Raw genomic sequence first — 12,100 nt, 5'->3', positions numbered from 1 at the left:
AAGAAAATGTCTGTATATGTGTTTAAGAAATAAAATCCACCATTTAAAACTTGGTAAAAAAGCAAAACTTACTGTCATTTTTCTGTTTTTACACGTATATAGTTGACTGAAGTCATCCCATTACAAGAAGAAGACATGACTCAGAAACCACTTGAAAACTGTAGAACCTCACACCTTCTTTTAGTGATCCTGAACTGCACTTACTGCCAGTGTTACTGTGGTTACCACAGTCTTGCTTTTCTAGGATTGCAAATGTTTTTTTACTTTAAAAAAATCATATTATTTACATAAATATAAATAAATTATATTATCATGTAATTTAGATAAAGAGTGCTTAGGTCAAAATCAAAAGAAAAGACTGGATTTTTGCCCTGTAAGTAATGTCTCTTTGAAAAGCCCCAGAGTATTTATAGAACAGCCCTCAAGATGCTGTTCTGGCATTGACTCCATTACTCTTTTCTCATGAGTCTTCAACATTGTTTTTCCATTTTCCAACCTTCCAATTTATGCCTCCTATGTAAGTAAGAAAGTGGATTCTGTGTAGTTCCTCCAATTGCTAGGAAATGAGAGAGAAATGTAATAAACACAACACACTAAGAAATGTAATCTGCCACTATAAAAGGCCAAATTTAAAAATGATTCCAACATTACTAAATTACCCCAGGCCATAGAAAAATATGGAGATTTCTCCATTTTATAAAATAGCATAGATTTATTGCCAAAACTGATAAAATATGTCTCCCTAAAATTAAAATTGAATGTGTAATTGAATTATACATACCTAAATGGCATTCCCCCACTCCAGCATATACTGATGCATTAAACATATAAACAAATGACAACAAATAACCTTCAACTCAAGTTGTGCCCTTGCCCTACACTGAATCTGTATCCTGCATGCCTTGACCACTTCAGATCTCTAAAGCCAGTTCTGGCCTTCAGTATTCAACCAGAAAGATGCCATTTTCCAACTACTATCAGTAGCACGTGTCTTCAGATTAATAGACACAATGAGTTTTAACATAAATATCAACAGCAAGAAGCCTCTTATTAGGGAATTTAGATTAATCAACAAAAATAGTTTAGGGCAATAGAGAGATGACAAAGATTATTGGTACGTACAAGGGAATAGTTCTGTTGCAATATTGCAGGATCATTTCAATGCTTCTATTGAAATATTGCAGTATCTTCTGAATCAAATATTACCCATTATTCCTCAATCACTATACATACTTTTACCCATCTATACTTGCTTACTGAGACCAACCTGTCACATCTTACCAATATTTTTCTCCCCAGCTACTCCTGAATCCTGGTTTCTCACAGCCCTCTTCTTACTTCATCCCTTTTTAACTCTCCATTCTCTTTCTCGTAAGTTCCTGTGCTATTATGACCCCACTGAAACCCTCATTTCTGGGAGAGGGAGGACAAAGTACTTGGCTTTGAAACATATAAGTAGACTCCCTGCTTTAAAATTGTAACCAAATGAAGATCTAGAGCCTTTACCTAAAGCAAGAAACCATTCCAGGGTTTGTATGAATTAAAGAGCTACATGTATACCATGTAGAAAAACCAAGAGCAAGATAGCAAAACTAAAACCAATAACTTTCAGTAAGATAGTCAGTTAAATTATAAATATTAAATAAGTTGCTTTTGCAAAGGTTTCATAGTAATAGTAAATTTAGGGGGAAAGTGTTTACCAAAAGACCTTGTTCCAAATGCCAGCCACAAAAATTAAAAAAACAAACAAAAAATAACCTTGAAGGCAAAATTTATCAACAAAAGTGAAAAAGAAAGAAGAAAAGAAGGGAGATCAGGAGAAGGAAGAGAGAAAAGAGGAAAGAGAAAGAGGAGGAGGGCTAACAATAGAAAATAATGCTTTTAGTTAATCCTTGATTTTTTTCTTGCAAAGTAATAAGGAAGAAATTTTATAAAAGGAGTAATAATAAGGAGGAAATCATCTTACCAGCTATCAAAACACACTATAAGTCTACATATTGGAATAGACAAATAGGATAGGATAAAATGATGACAGAATTCAATTCCATGCCTATAAAAGAGGTTAGTATATTTTAAAATGTAGCATTTCAAATCCCAGGGGGAAATGGACTATTCAATAAAGGATATTTAAAATACTCTTCATTTAGGAGAAAAAGAAATTGCAAATAATATTTTCCAGATGGAGTAAAGTTGCTAACATGAATATTAAAAGTAATGAATAGCAGAAAATAATATATTAAAGCTATTTCTATAATCTACCTAATCATGACATAAAATCCCAAAATCATAATACAAAGAAATGAAAGAATTTTTGTATCCTTTTACAGACTAATGTGGCAAATATGGGTAAGAATATATCCTTAAGATATATGGATAGTACATCCATAACATAGAATATTATGCTGGCATTAAAGGAGCAAAATAAATATTCACACACGTCATAGAGCAATGTTCATTTTATGTTATCAAATTAAACCAGCAAACTAAAAAATATGTCCTAATATGATTCCACTTCTTTTTTTTTTAATTTAAATTTATTTATTTTAATTGGAGGCTAATTACTTTACAATATTGTATTGGTTCTGCCACACATCAACATGAATCTGCCACGGGCATACACGTGTTCCCCATCCTGAACCCCCCTCCCACCTCCCTTCCTGTACCCTCCCTCTGGGTCATCCCAGTGCACCAGCCCCAAGAACCCTGTATGGAACCTGGACTGGTGATTCATTGCTTATATGATATTATACATGTTTCAGTGCCATTCCCCCAAATCGTCCCACCCTTGCCATCTCCCATAGAGTCCAAAAGACTGTTCTATACATCTGTGTCTCTTTTGCTGTCTCGTACACAGGGTTATTGTTACCATCTTTCTAAATTCCATATATATGTGTTAGTATACTGTATTGGTGTTTTTCTTTCTGGCTTACTTCACTCTGTATAATAAGCTCCAGTTTCATCCACCTCATTAGAACTGATTCAAATGTATTCTTTTTAATGGCTGAGTAATACACCATTGTGTATATGTACCATAGCTTTTTTATCCATTCGTCTGCTGATGGACATCTAGGTTGCTTCCATGTCCTGGCTATCATAAACAGTGCTGCGATGAACATTGGGGTACACGTGTCTTTTTCAATTCTGGTTTCCTTGGTGTGTATGCCCAGTAGTGGGATTGCTGGGTCATAAGGCAGTTCTATTTCCAGATTTTTAAGGAATCTCCACACTGTTCTCCATAGTGGCTGTATTAGTTTGCATTCCCACCAACAGTGTAAGAGGGTTCCCTTTTCTCCACACCCTCTTCAGCATTTATTGCTTATAGACTTTATGATCGCAGCCATTCTGACTGGCGTGAAATGGTACCTCATAGTGGTTTTGAGTTGCATTTCTCTGATAATGAGTGATGTTGAGCATCTTTTCATGTGTTTGTTAGCCATCTGTTTGTCTTCTTTGGAGAAATTAGAAAGAGAAATTAAGGAAACAATTTCATTCACCATTGCAACAAAAAGAATGAAATACTTAGGAATATATCTACCTAAAGAAACTAGACCTATATATAGAAAACTATAAATCACTGGTAAAAGAAATCAAAGAGGACACTAATAGATGGAGAAATATACCATGTTCATGGATCAGAAGAATCAATATAGTGAAAATGAGTATATTACCCAAAGCAATCTATAGCTTCAATGCAATCCTTATCAAGCTACCAATGGTATTTTTCACAGAGCTAGAACAAATAATTTCACAATTTGTGTGGAAATACAAAAAACCTTGAATAGCCAAAGCAATCTTGAGAAAGAAGAATGGAACTAGAGGAATCAATCTGCCTGACTTCAGGCTCTATTACAAAGCCACAGTCATCAAGACAGTATGGTACTGGCACAAAGACAGAAATATAGATCAATGGAACAAAATAGAAAGCCCAGAGATAAATCCACACACATATGGACACCTTATCTTTGACAAAGGAGGCAAGAATATACAATGGATTAAAGACAACCTCTTTAACAAGTGGTGCTGGGAAAACTGGTCAACCACTTGTAAAAGAATGAAACTAGAACACTTTCTAACACAATACACAAAAATAAACTCAAAATGGATTAAAGATCTAAACATAAGACCAGAAACTATAAAACTCTTAGAGGAGAACATAGGCAAAACACTCTCCAACATACATCACAGCAGGATCCTCTATGACCCACCTCCCAGAATATTGGATATAAAAGGAAAAATAAACAAATGAGACCTAATTAAAATTAAAAGCTTCTGCACAACAAAGGAAACTATAAGCAAGGTGAAAAGACAGCCTTCAGAATGGGAGAAAATAATAGCAAAAGAAGCAACTGACAAAGAACTAATCTCAAAAATATACAAGCAACTCCTACAGCTCAATTCCAGAAAAATAAATGACCCAATCAAAAAATGGGCCAAAGAACTAAACAGACATTTCTCCAAAGAAGATTCCACTTCTATAAGAAAAGCAACACACATATCTAAACACACACAGACATTTATATCTAACCAAAAATTTTTAGAAAAAGTAGATAATATACTAAGCAAATTGTTAATATTGTGATCACTAGTGATCAAAACTAAAAAACAGGCTAAGCAGTTTTCATTTAAACAGCAGCCTTACAAACATCTCAGTGGCTTCTGAGGTGGCACTAGTGGTAAGTAAAGTCGCTCAGTCATGTCCAACTCTTTGCGGCCCCATGAACTGTAGCCTACCAGGCTCTTCCCATGAGATTTTCCAGGCAAGAGTACTGGAGTGGGTTGCCATTTCCTTCTCTAGAGGATCTTTCACACTCAGGGATCGAACCCGGGTCTCCCGAATTGTAGGCAGACGCTTTACCATCTGAGCCACCAGGGAAGTCTCTCTAGTAGTAAAGAACCTGCCAATCAATGCAGGAGACACAAGAGACACAGATTCAATCACTGGGTTGGGAAGATCCCCTAGAGCAGGGCATGGCAAACCACACCAGTATCCATGTGAGACGAATCCCATGAACAAAAGAGACTGACAGTCTACAGTCCATGGAGTTTCAAAGAGCTAGACATGACTGAAGCAACTTAGTACAAACATGCCAATTGCTTTACAATAGTTTTAGATTTAAAAAACGAAGATGGTACAGAATTCCTGTAATCCCACACCAAGTTTCCCCTTGTGAACATTAGTTTCATGTATTTGTTACAGTTAATGAATCAATATTGATACATTATCATTAAATGATATACATAGTTTCTTCAGGTTTCTTTAGTTTTATCTAATGTCCTTTCCCTGTTCCAGGATCCCATCCATGACACTTAATTGACACATCTCTTGAATTCTGACAGAATGTGGTCCACTGGAGAAGGGAATGGCAAACCACTTCAGTATTCTTGCCTTGAGAACCCCAGGAACAGTATGAAAAGGCAAAATGATAGGACACTGAAAGAGGAACTTCCCAGGTCAGTAGGTGCCCAATATGCTACTGGAGATCAGTGGAGAAATAACTCCAGAAAGAATGAAGGGATGGAGCCAAAGCAAAAACAATACCCAGGTGTGGATGTGACTGGTGACAGAAGCAAGGTCCGATGCTGTAAAGAGCAATATTGCATAGGAACCTGGAATGTTAGGTCCATGAATCAAGGCAAACTGGAAGTGGTCAAACAAGAGATGGCAAGAGTGAACGTCAACATTCTAGGAAATCAGCAAACTAAAATGGACTGGAATGGGTGAATTCAACTCAGATGACCATTATATCTATTACTGTGGGCAGGAATCCCTTAGAAGAAATGGAATAGCCATCATGGTCAAAAAAAGAGTAGAAAATGCAGAACTTGCATGCAATCTCAAAAATGACACAATGATCTCCGTGGAATAACAGGCAAATTTGGCCTTGGAATACGGAATGAAGCAGGGAAAAGGCTAATAGACTTTCCCAAGAAACTGCACTGCTCATAGCAAACACCCTCTTCCAATAACACAAGAGAAGACTCTGCACATGGACATCACCAGATGGTCAACACCGAAATCAGATTGATTATATACTTTGCAGCCAAAGATGGAGAAGCTCTATACAGTCAGCAAAAACAAGACCAGAAGCTGACTGTGGCTCAGATCATGAACTCCTTATTGCCAATTTCAGACTTAAACTGAAGAAAGTAGGGAAAACCATGAGACAATTCAGGTACGACCTAAATCAAATCCCTTATGATTATACAGTGGAAGTGAAAAATAGATTTAAGGGCCTAGATCTGATAGATAGAGTGCCTGATGAACTATGGATGGAGGTTCATTATATTGCATAGGGATCAAGAGTATCCCCATGGAAAGGAAATGCAAAAAAGCAAAATGGCTGTCTGAGGAGGCCTTATAAATAGCTGTGAAAAGAAGAGAAGTGAAAAAAAAAAAAAAAGAGAAGTGAAAAGCAAAATAGAAAAGGAAAGGTATAAGCATCTGAATGCAGAGTTCCAAGAATAGCAAGGAGAGATAAGAAAGCCTTCCTCAGTGATCAATGCAAAGAAATAGAGGAAAACAATAGAATGGGAAAGCCTAGAGGTCTCTTCAAGAAAATTACAGATACAAAGGGACATTTCATGCAAAGATAGGCACAATAAAGGCCAATAATGCTATGGACCTAACAGAAGCAGAAGATATTAAGAAGAGGTGGCAAGAATACACAGAAGAACTGTACAAAAAAGATCTTCACGACCCAGATAATAACAATGGTATGACCACTCACCTAAAGCCAGACATCCTGGAATGCAAAGTCAAGTGAGCCTAAGAAAGCATCACTACAAACAAAGCTAGTGGAGGTGATGGAATTCCAGTTGAGCTCTTTCAAATCCTGAAAGATGATGCTGTGAAAGTGCTACACTCAATATGCCAGCAAATTTGGAAAACTCAGCAGTGGCCACAGGACCGGAAAAGGTCAGTTTACATTCCAATCCCAAAGACAGGCAATGCCAAAGAATGCTCAAACTACTGCACAATTGCACTCATCTCACATGCTAGTAAAGTAATGCTCAAAATTCTCCAAGCCAGGCTTCAGCAATACATGAACCATAAACTTCCAGATGTTCAAGCTGGTTTTAGAAAAGGAAAAGGAACCAGAGGTCAAATTGCCAACATCTGCTGGATCATCGAAAAAGCAAGAGAGTTCTAGAAAAACATCTATTTCTGGTTTATTGACCATGCCAAAGCCTTTGACTGTGTGGATCACAATAAACTCTGGAAAATTCTGCAGGAGATGGGAGTACCAGACCACCTGACCTGCCTCTTGAGAAGCCTATATGCAGGTGAGGAAGCAACAGTTAGAATTGGACATGGAATAACAGACTGGTTTCAAACAGGAAAAGGAGTTAAGTCAAGGCTGTATATTGTCACCTTGCTTATTTAACTTATGTGCAGAGTACATCATGAGAAACGCTGGGCTGGAAGAAGCACAAGCCAGAATCAAGATTGCTGGGGGAAATATCAATAACGTCAGATATGCAGATGAAACCACCCTTATGGCTGAAAGTGAAGAGGAACTAAAAAGCCTCTTGATGAAAGTGAAAGAGGAGAGTGAAAAAGTTGGCTTAAAGCTCAACATTCAGAAAACAAAGATCATGGCATCTGGTCCCATCACTTCATGGGAAATAGATGGGGAAACAGTGTCAAACTTTATTTTGGGGGGGCTCCAAAATCACTGCAGATGGTGATTGTAGCCATGAAATTACAAGACGCTTACTCCTTGGAAGGAAAGTTATGCCCAACCTAGATAGCATATTCAAAAGCAGAGACATTACTTTGCCAACAAAGGTTCGTCTAGTCAAGGCTATGTGTTTTCCAGTGGTCATGTGTGGATGTGAGAGTTGGACTGTGAAGAAAGCTGAGCACTGAAGAATTGATGCTTTTGAACTGTGGTGTTGGAGAAGACTCTTGAGAGTCCCTTGGACTGCAAGGAGATCCAACCAGTCCATCCTAAAAGAGCTCAGTCCTGGGTGTTCTTTGGAAGGACTGATGCTGAGACTGAAACTCTAATACTTTGTCCACCTCATGCAAAGAGCTGACTCACTGGAAAAGACCCTGATGCTGGGAGTGATTGGGGGCAGGAGGAGAAGGAGATGACAGAGGATGAGATGGCTGGATGGCATCACCAACTTGATGAGTTTGGGTGAACTCCGGGAGTTGGTGATGGACAGGGAGGCCTGGTGTGCTGTAATTCACGGGGTCGCAAAGAGTCAGACATGACTGAGCAACTGAACTGAATGTCCTTTCCCTGTTCCAGGATCCCATCCATGACATTTAATTGACACATCTCCTGAACTCTGACAGTTTCTCAGACTTTCCTTGTTTTTGATGGCCTTGACACTCCTGAGAATTATTGGTCAGGTATTTGCAGAATGCTCCTCTTGGGTTTTTGCTGGATAATTTCTCATAATAAGACTGAAGTTTTGGATTAGGAGGAGGAAGATCACAAAGGTTAAGTGTCATTTTCATCACTTTATGTCAAAGGTAAATATTATCAACATGATTTATGACTGTTGATGTTGACCTTCATCACCTGGCTGAAGTAGTATTTGTCAAGTTTCTCCACTGTAAATTTATACTGCCTTTCCTCCCTTTATCCTATACTCTTTGGAAGAAAATCACTATGCACAGACCACACTTTAAGAAATGTTATAATTCCCTTCTTGAGGAAGAGTATCTCCATAAATTATTTGAATTACTCTACACAAGAGATTTATCTCTTCTTCACATTTATTAATTTATTCAATTATTTATATGTGTAAGTATGTACACATAGATATTTAGTGTATACTTTGGGTTATAAGCAATACTGTTTTATTTATTCTACTACTCAAATTCTCTCACTTTGGCCATTGGGGATACCTTTATTTGGTTCCTGTAGTTCTTAGATACACTTCCATTCAGTTCAATTCAGTTCACTTGCTCAGTCGTGTCCAACTTTTTTGCAACCCCATGGACTGCAGCACACCAGGACTCCGTGTCCATCACGAACTCCTGGAGTTTACTCAAACTCATGTCCATTGAGTCAGTGATGTCTTCCAACCTTCTCATCCTCTGTTGTCCCCTTCTCCTCCCTTCTTCAATGTTTCCCAACATCAGGGTCTTTTCAAATGGGTCAGTTCTTCATATCAGGTGGCCAAAGTATTGAGTTTCAACTTCAACATCAGTCCTTCCAATGAATATTTAGGACTGACTTCCTTTAGGATTCCCTGGAGAAGGAAATGGCAACCCACTCCAGTATTCTTGCCTGGAGAATCCCATGGACAGAGGAGCCTGGTGGGCTACAGTCCATGGGGTCGCAAAGAGTCGGACATGAGATGGACTGGTTGGATCTCTTTGCAGTCCAAGGGACTCTCAAGAATCTTCTCACCCAGTTCAAAAGCATCAATTCTTCAATGCTCAAATTTCTTTATAGTCCAACTCTTACATCCATACATGACTACTGGAAAAACCATAGCCTTGACTAGACAGACCTTTGTTGACAAAGTAATGTCTCTGCTTTTTAATATGCTGTCTGGGTTGGGCATAACTTTCCTTCCAAGGAGTAAGCGTCTTTTAATTTCATGGCTGCAATCACCACTAACCGCGAACGGCTGCGACTGCATGCACTAAGTGTGGCCGAGGGGAGCTACCCCAAGTCCGAGGTCAGGGGCAGAAGCCGGGAGGACCCCATGCCCGAAGGGTGGTGTCCAAGAGGAGTTACTCCACGTCCGAGGTCAGGGGCAGCAGCCAAGAGTGCTATGCTGCGACGGCGCAGGAACGGCTGAGAGGAGCTACCCAAGTCCGAGGTCAGGGGCAGCGGCCAAGAGGAGCTACCCCACCTCCAAGGAGCGGTGGCTGCGCAGACACAGGAGGGCCTAGAGGAGCTATCCCACGTTGAAGGTCAGGAGGGGCAGCGGTGAGGAGATAGCCTTCATCCAAGGTAAGGAGCAGCGGTTGCGCTTTGCTGGAGCAGCCGTGAAGAGATACCCCACAACGAAGGTAAGAGAAACCCAAGTAAGACAGTAGGTGTTGCAAGAGGGCATCAGAGGGAAGACACACTGAAACCATACTCACAGAAAACTAGCCAATCTAATCACACTAGAACCACAGACTTGTCTAACTCAATGAAACTAAGCCATGCCCATGGGGCAACCCAAGACAGAAGGGTCGTGGTGGAGAGATCTGACAGAATGTGGTCCACTGGAGAAGGGAATGGCAAACCACTTCAGTATTCTTGCCTTGAGAACCCCAGGAACAGTATGAAAAGGCAAAATGATAGGACACTGAAAGAGGAACTTCCCAGGTCAGTAGGTGCCCAATATGCTACTGGAGATCAGTGGAGAAATAACTCCAGAAAGAATGAAGGGATGGAGCCAAAGCAAAAACAATACCCAGGTGTGGATGTGACTGGTGATAGAAGCAAGGTCTGATGCTGTAAAGAGCAATATTGCATAGGAACCTGGAATGTCAGGTCCATGAATCAAGGCAAATTGGAAGTGGTCAAACAAGAGATGGCAAGAGTGAATGTCGACATTCTAGGAATCAGCGAACTAAAATGGACTGGAATGAGTGAATTTAACTCAGATGACCATTATATCTACTACTGCAGGCAGGAATTCCTCAGAAGAAATGGAGTAGCCATCATGGTCAACAAAAGAGTCTGAAAGGCAATACTTGGATGCAATCTCAAAAATGACAGAATGATCTCTGTTCGTTTCCAAGGCAAACCATTCAATATCACAGTAATCCAGGTCTATGCCCCAACCAGTAATGCTGAAGAAGCTGAAGTCGAATGGTTCTATGAAGACCTACAAGACCTTTTAGAACTAACACCCAAAAAAGATGTCCTTTTCATTATAGGGGACTGGAATGCGAAAGTAGGAAGTCAAGAAACACCTGGAGTAACAGGCAAATTTGGCCTTGGAATACAGAATGAAGCAGGGAAAAGGCTAATAGAGTTTTGTCAAGAAAATGCACTGGTCATAACAAATACCCTCTTCCAACAACACAAGAGAAGACTCTACACATGGACATTACCAGATGGTCAACACCGAAATCAGATTGATTATATTCTTTGCAGCCAAAGATGGAGAAGCTCTATACAGTCAACAAAAACAAGACCAGGAGCTGACTGTGGCTCAGACCATGAACTCCTTATTACCAAAATCGGACTTAAATTGAAGAAAGTAGGGAAAACCACTAGACCATTCGGGTATGACCTAAATCAATTATACAGTGGAAGTGAGAAATAGATTTAAGGGCCTAGATATGATAGATAGAGTGCCTGATGAACTATGGAATGAGGTTCGTGACATTGTACAGGAGACAGGGATCAAGATCATCCCCATGGAAAAAAAATGCAAAAAAGCAAAATGGCTGTCTGGGGGAAGCCTCACAAATAGCTGTGAAAAGAAGAGAGGTGAAAAGCAAAGGAAAAGGAAAAATATAAGCATCTGAATGCAGAGTTCCAAAGTATAGCAAGAAGAGATAAGAAAGCCTTCCTCAGTGATCAGTGCAAAGAAATAGAGGAAAACAACAGAATGGGAAAGATCAAAGATCTCTTCAAGAAAATTAGAGATACAAAGGGAACATTTCATGCAAAGATGGGCTCGATAAAGGACAGAAATGATATGGACCTAACAGAAGCAGAAGATATTAACAAGAGGTGGCAAGAATACACAGAAGAACTGTAAAAAAAGATCTTCACGACCCAGATAATTACAATGGTGTGATCACTGACCTAGAGCCAGACATCCTGGAATGTGAAATCAGTGGGCCTTAGAAAGCATCACTACAAACAAAGCTAGTGGAGGTGATGGAATTCCAGTTGAGCTCTTTCAAATCCTGAAAGATGATGCTGTGAAAGTGCTGCACTCAATATGCCAGCAAATTTGGGAAACTCAGCAGTGGCCACAGGACTGGAAAAGGTCAGTTATCATTCCAATCCCTAAGAAAGGCAATGCCAAAGAATGCTCAAACTACTGCACAATTGCACTCATCTCACATGCTAATAAAGTAAGGCTCAAAATTCTCCAAGCCAGGCTTCAGCAATACGTGAACCATGAACTTCCTGATGTTAAAGCTTGTTTTAGCAAAGGAAGAGGAACCAGAGATCAA

The sequence above is a fragment of the Bos indicus genome, chromosome 9 (genome assembly GCF_029378745.1).
Source record: "Bos indicus isolate NIAB-ARS_2022 breed Sahiwal x Tharparkar chromosome 9, NIAB-ARS_B.indTharparkar_mat_pri_1.0, whole genome shotgun sequence".
In the NCBI taxonomy this organism is placed as follows: Eukaryota; Metazoa; Chordata; class Mammalia; order Artiodactyla; family Bovidae; genus Bos; species Bos indicus.
The sequence above is the reverse complement of the archived record's forward strand: the minus strand, read 5'-3'. Positions refer to the sequence as shown.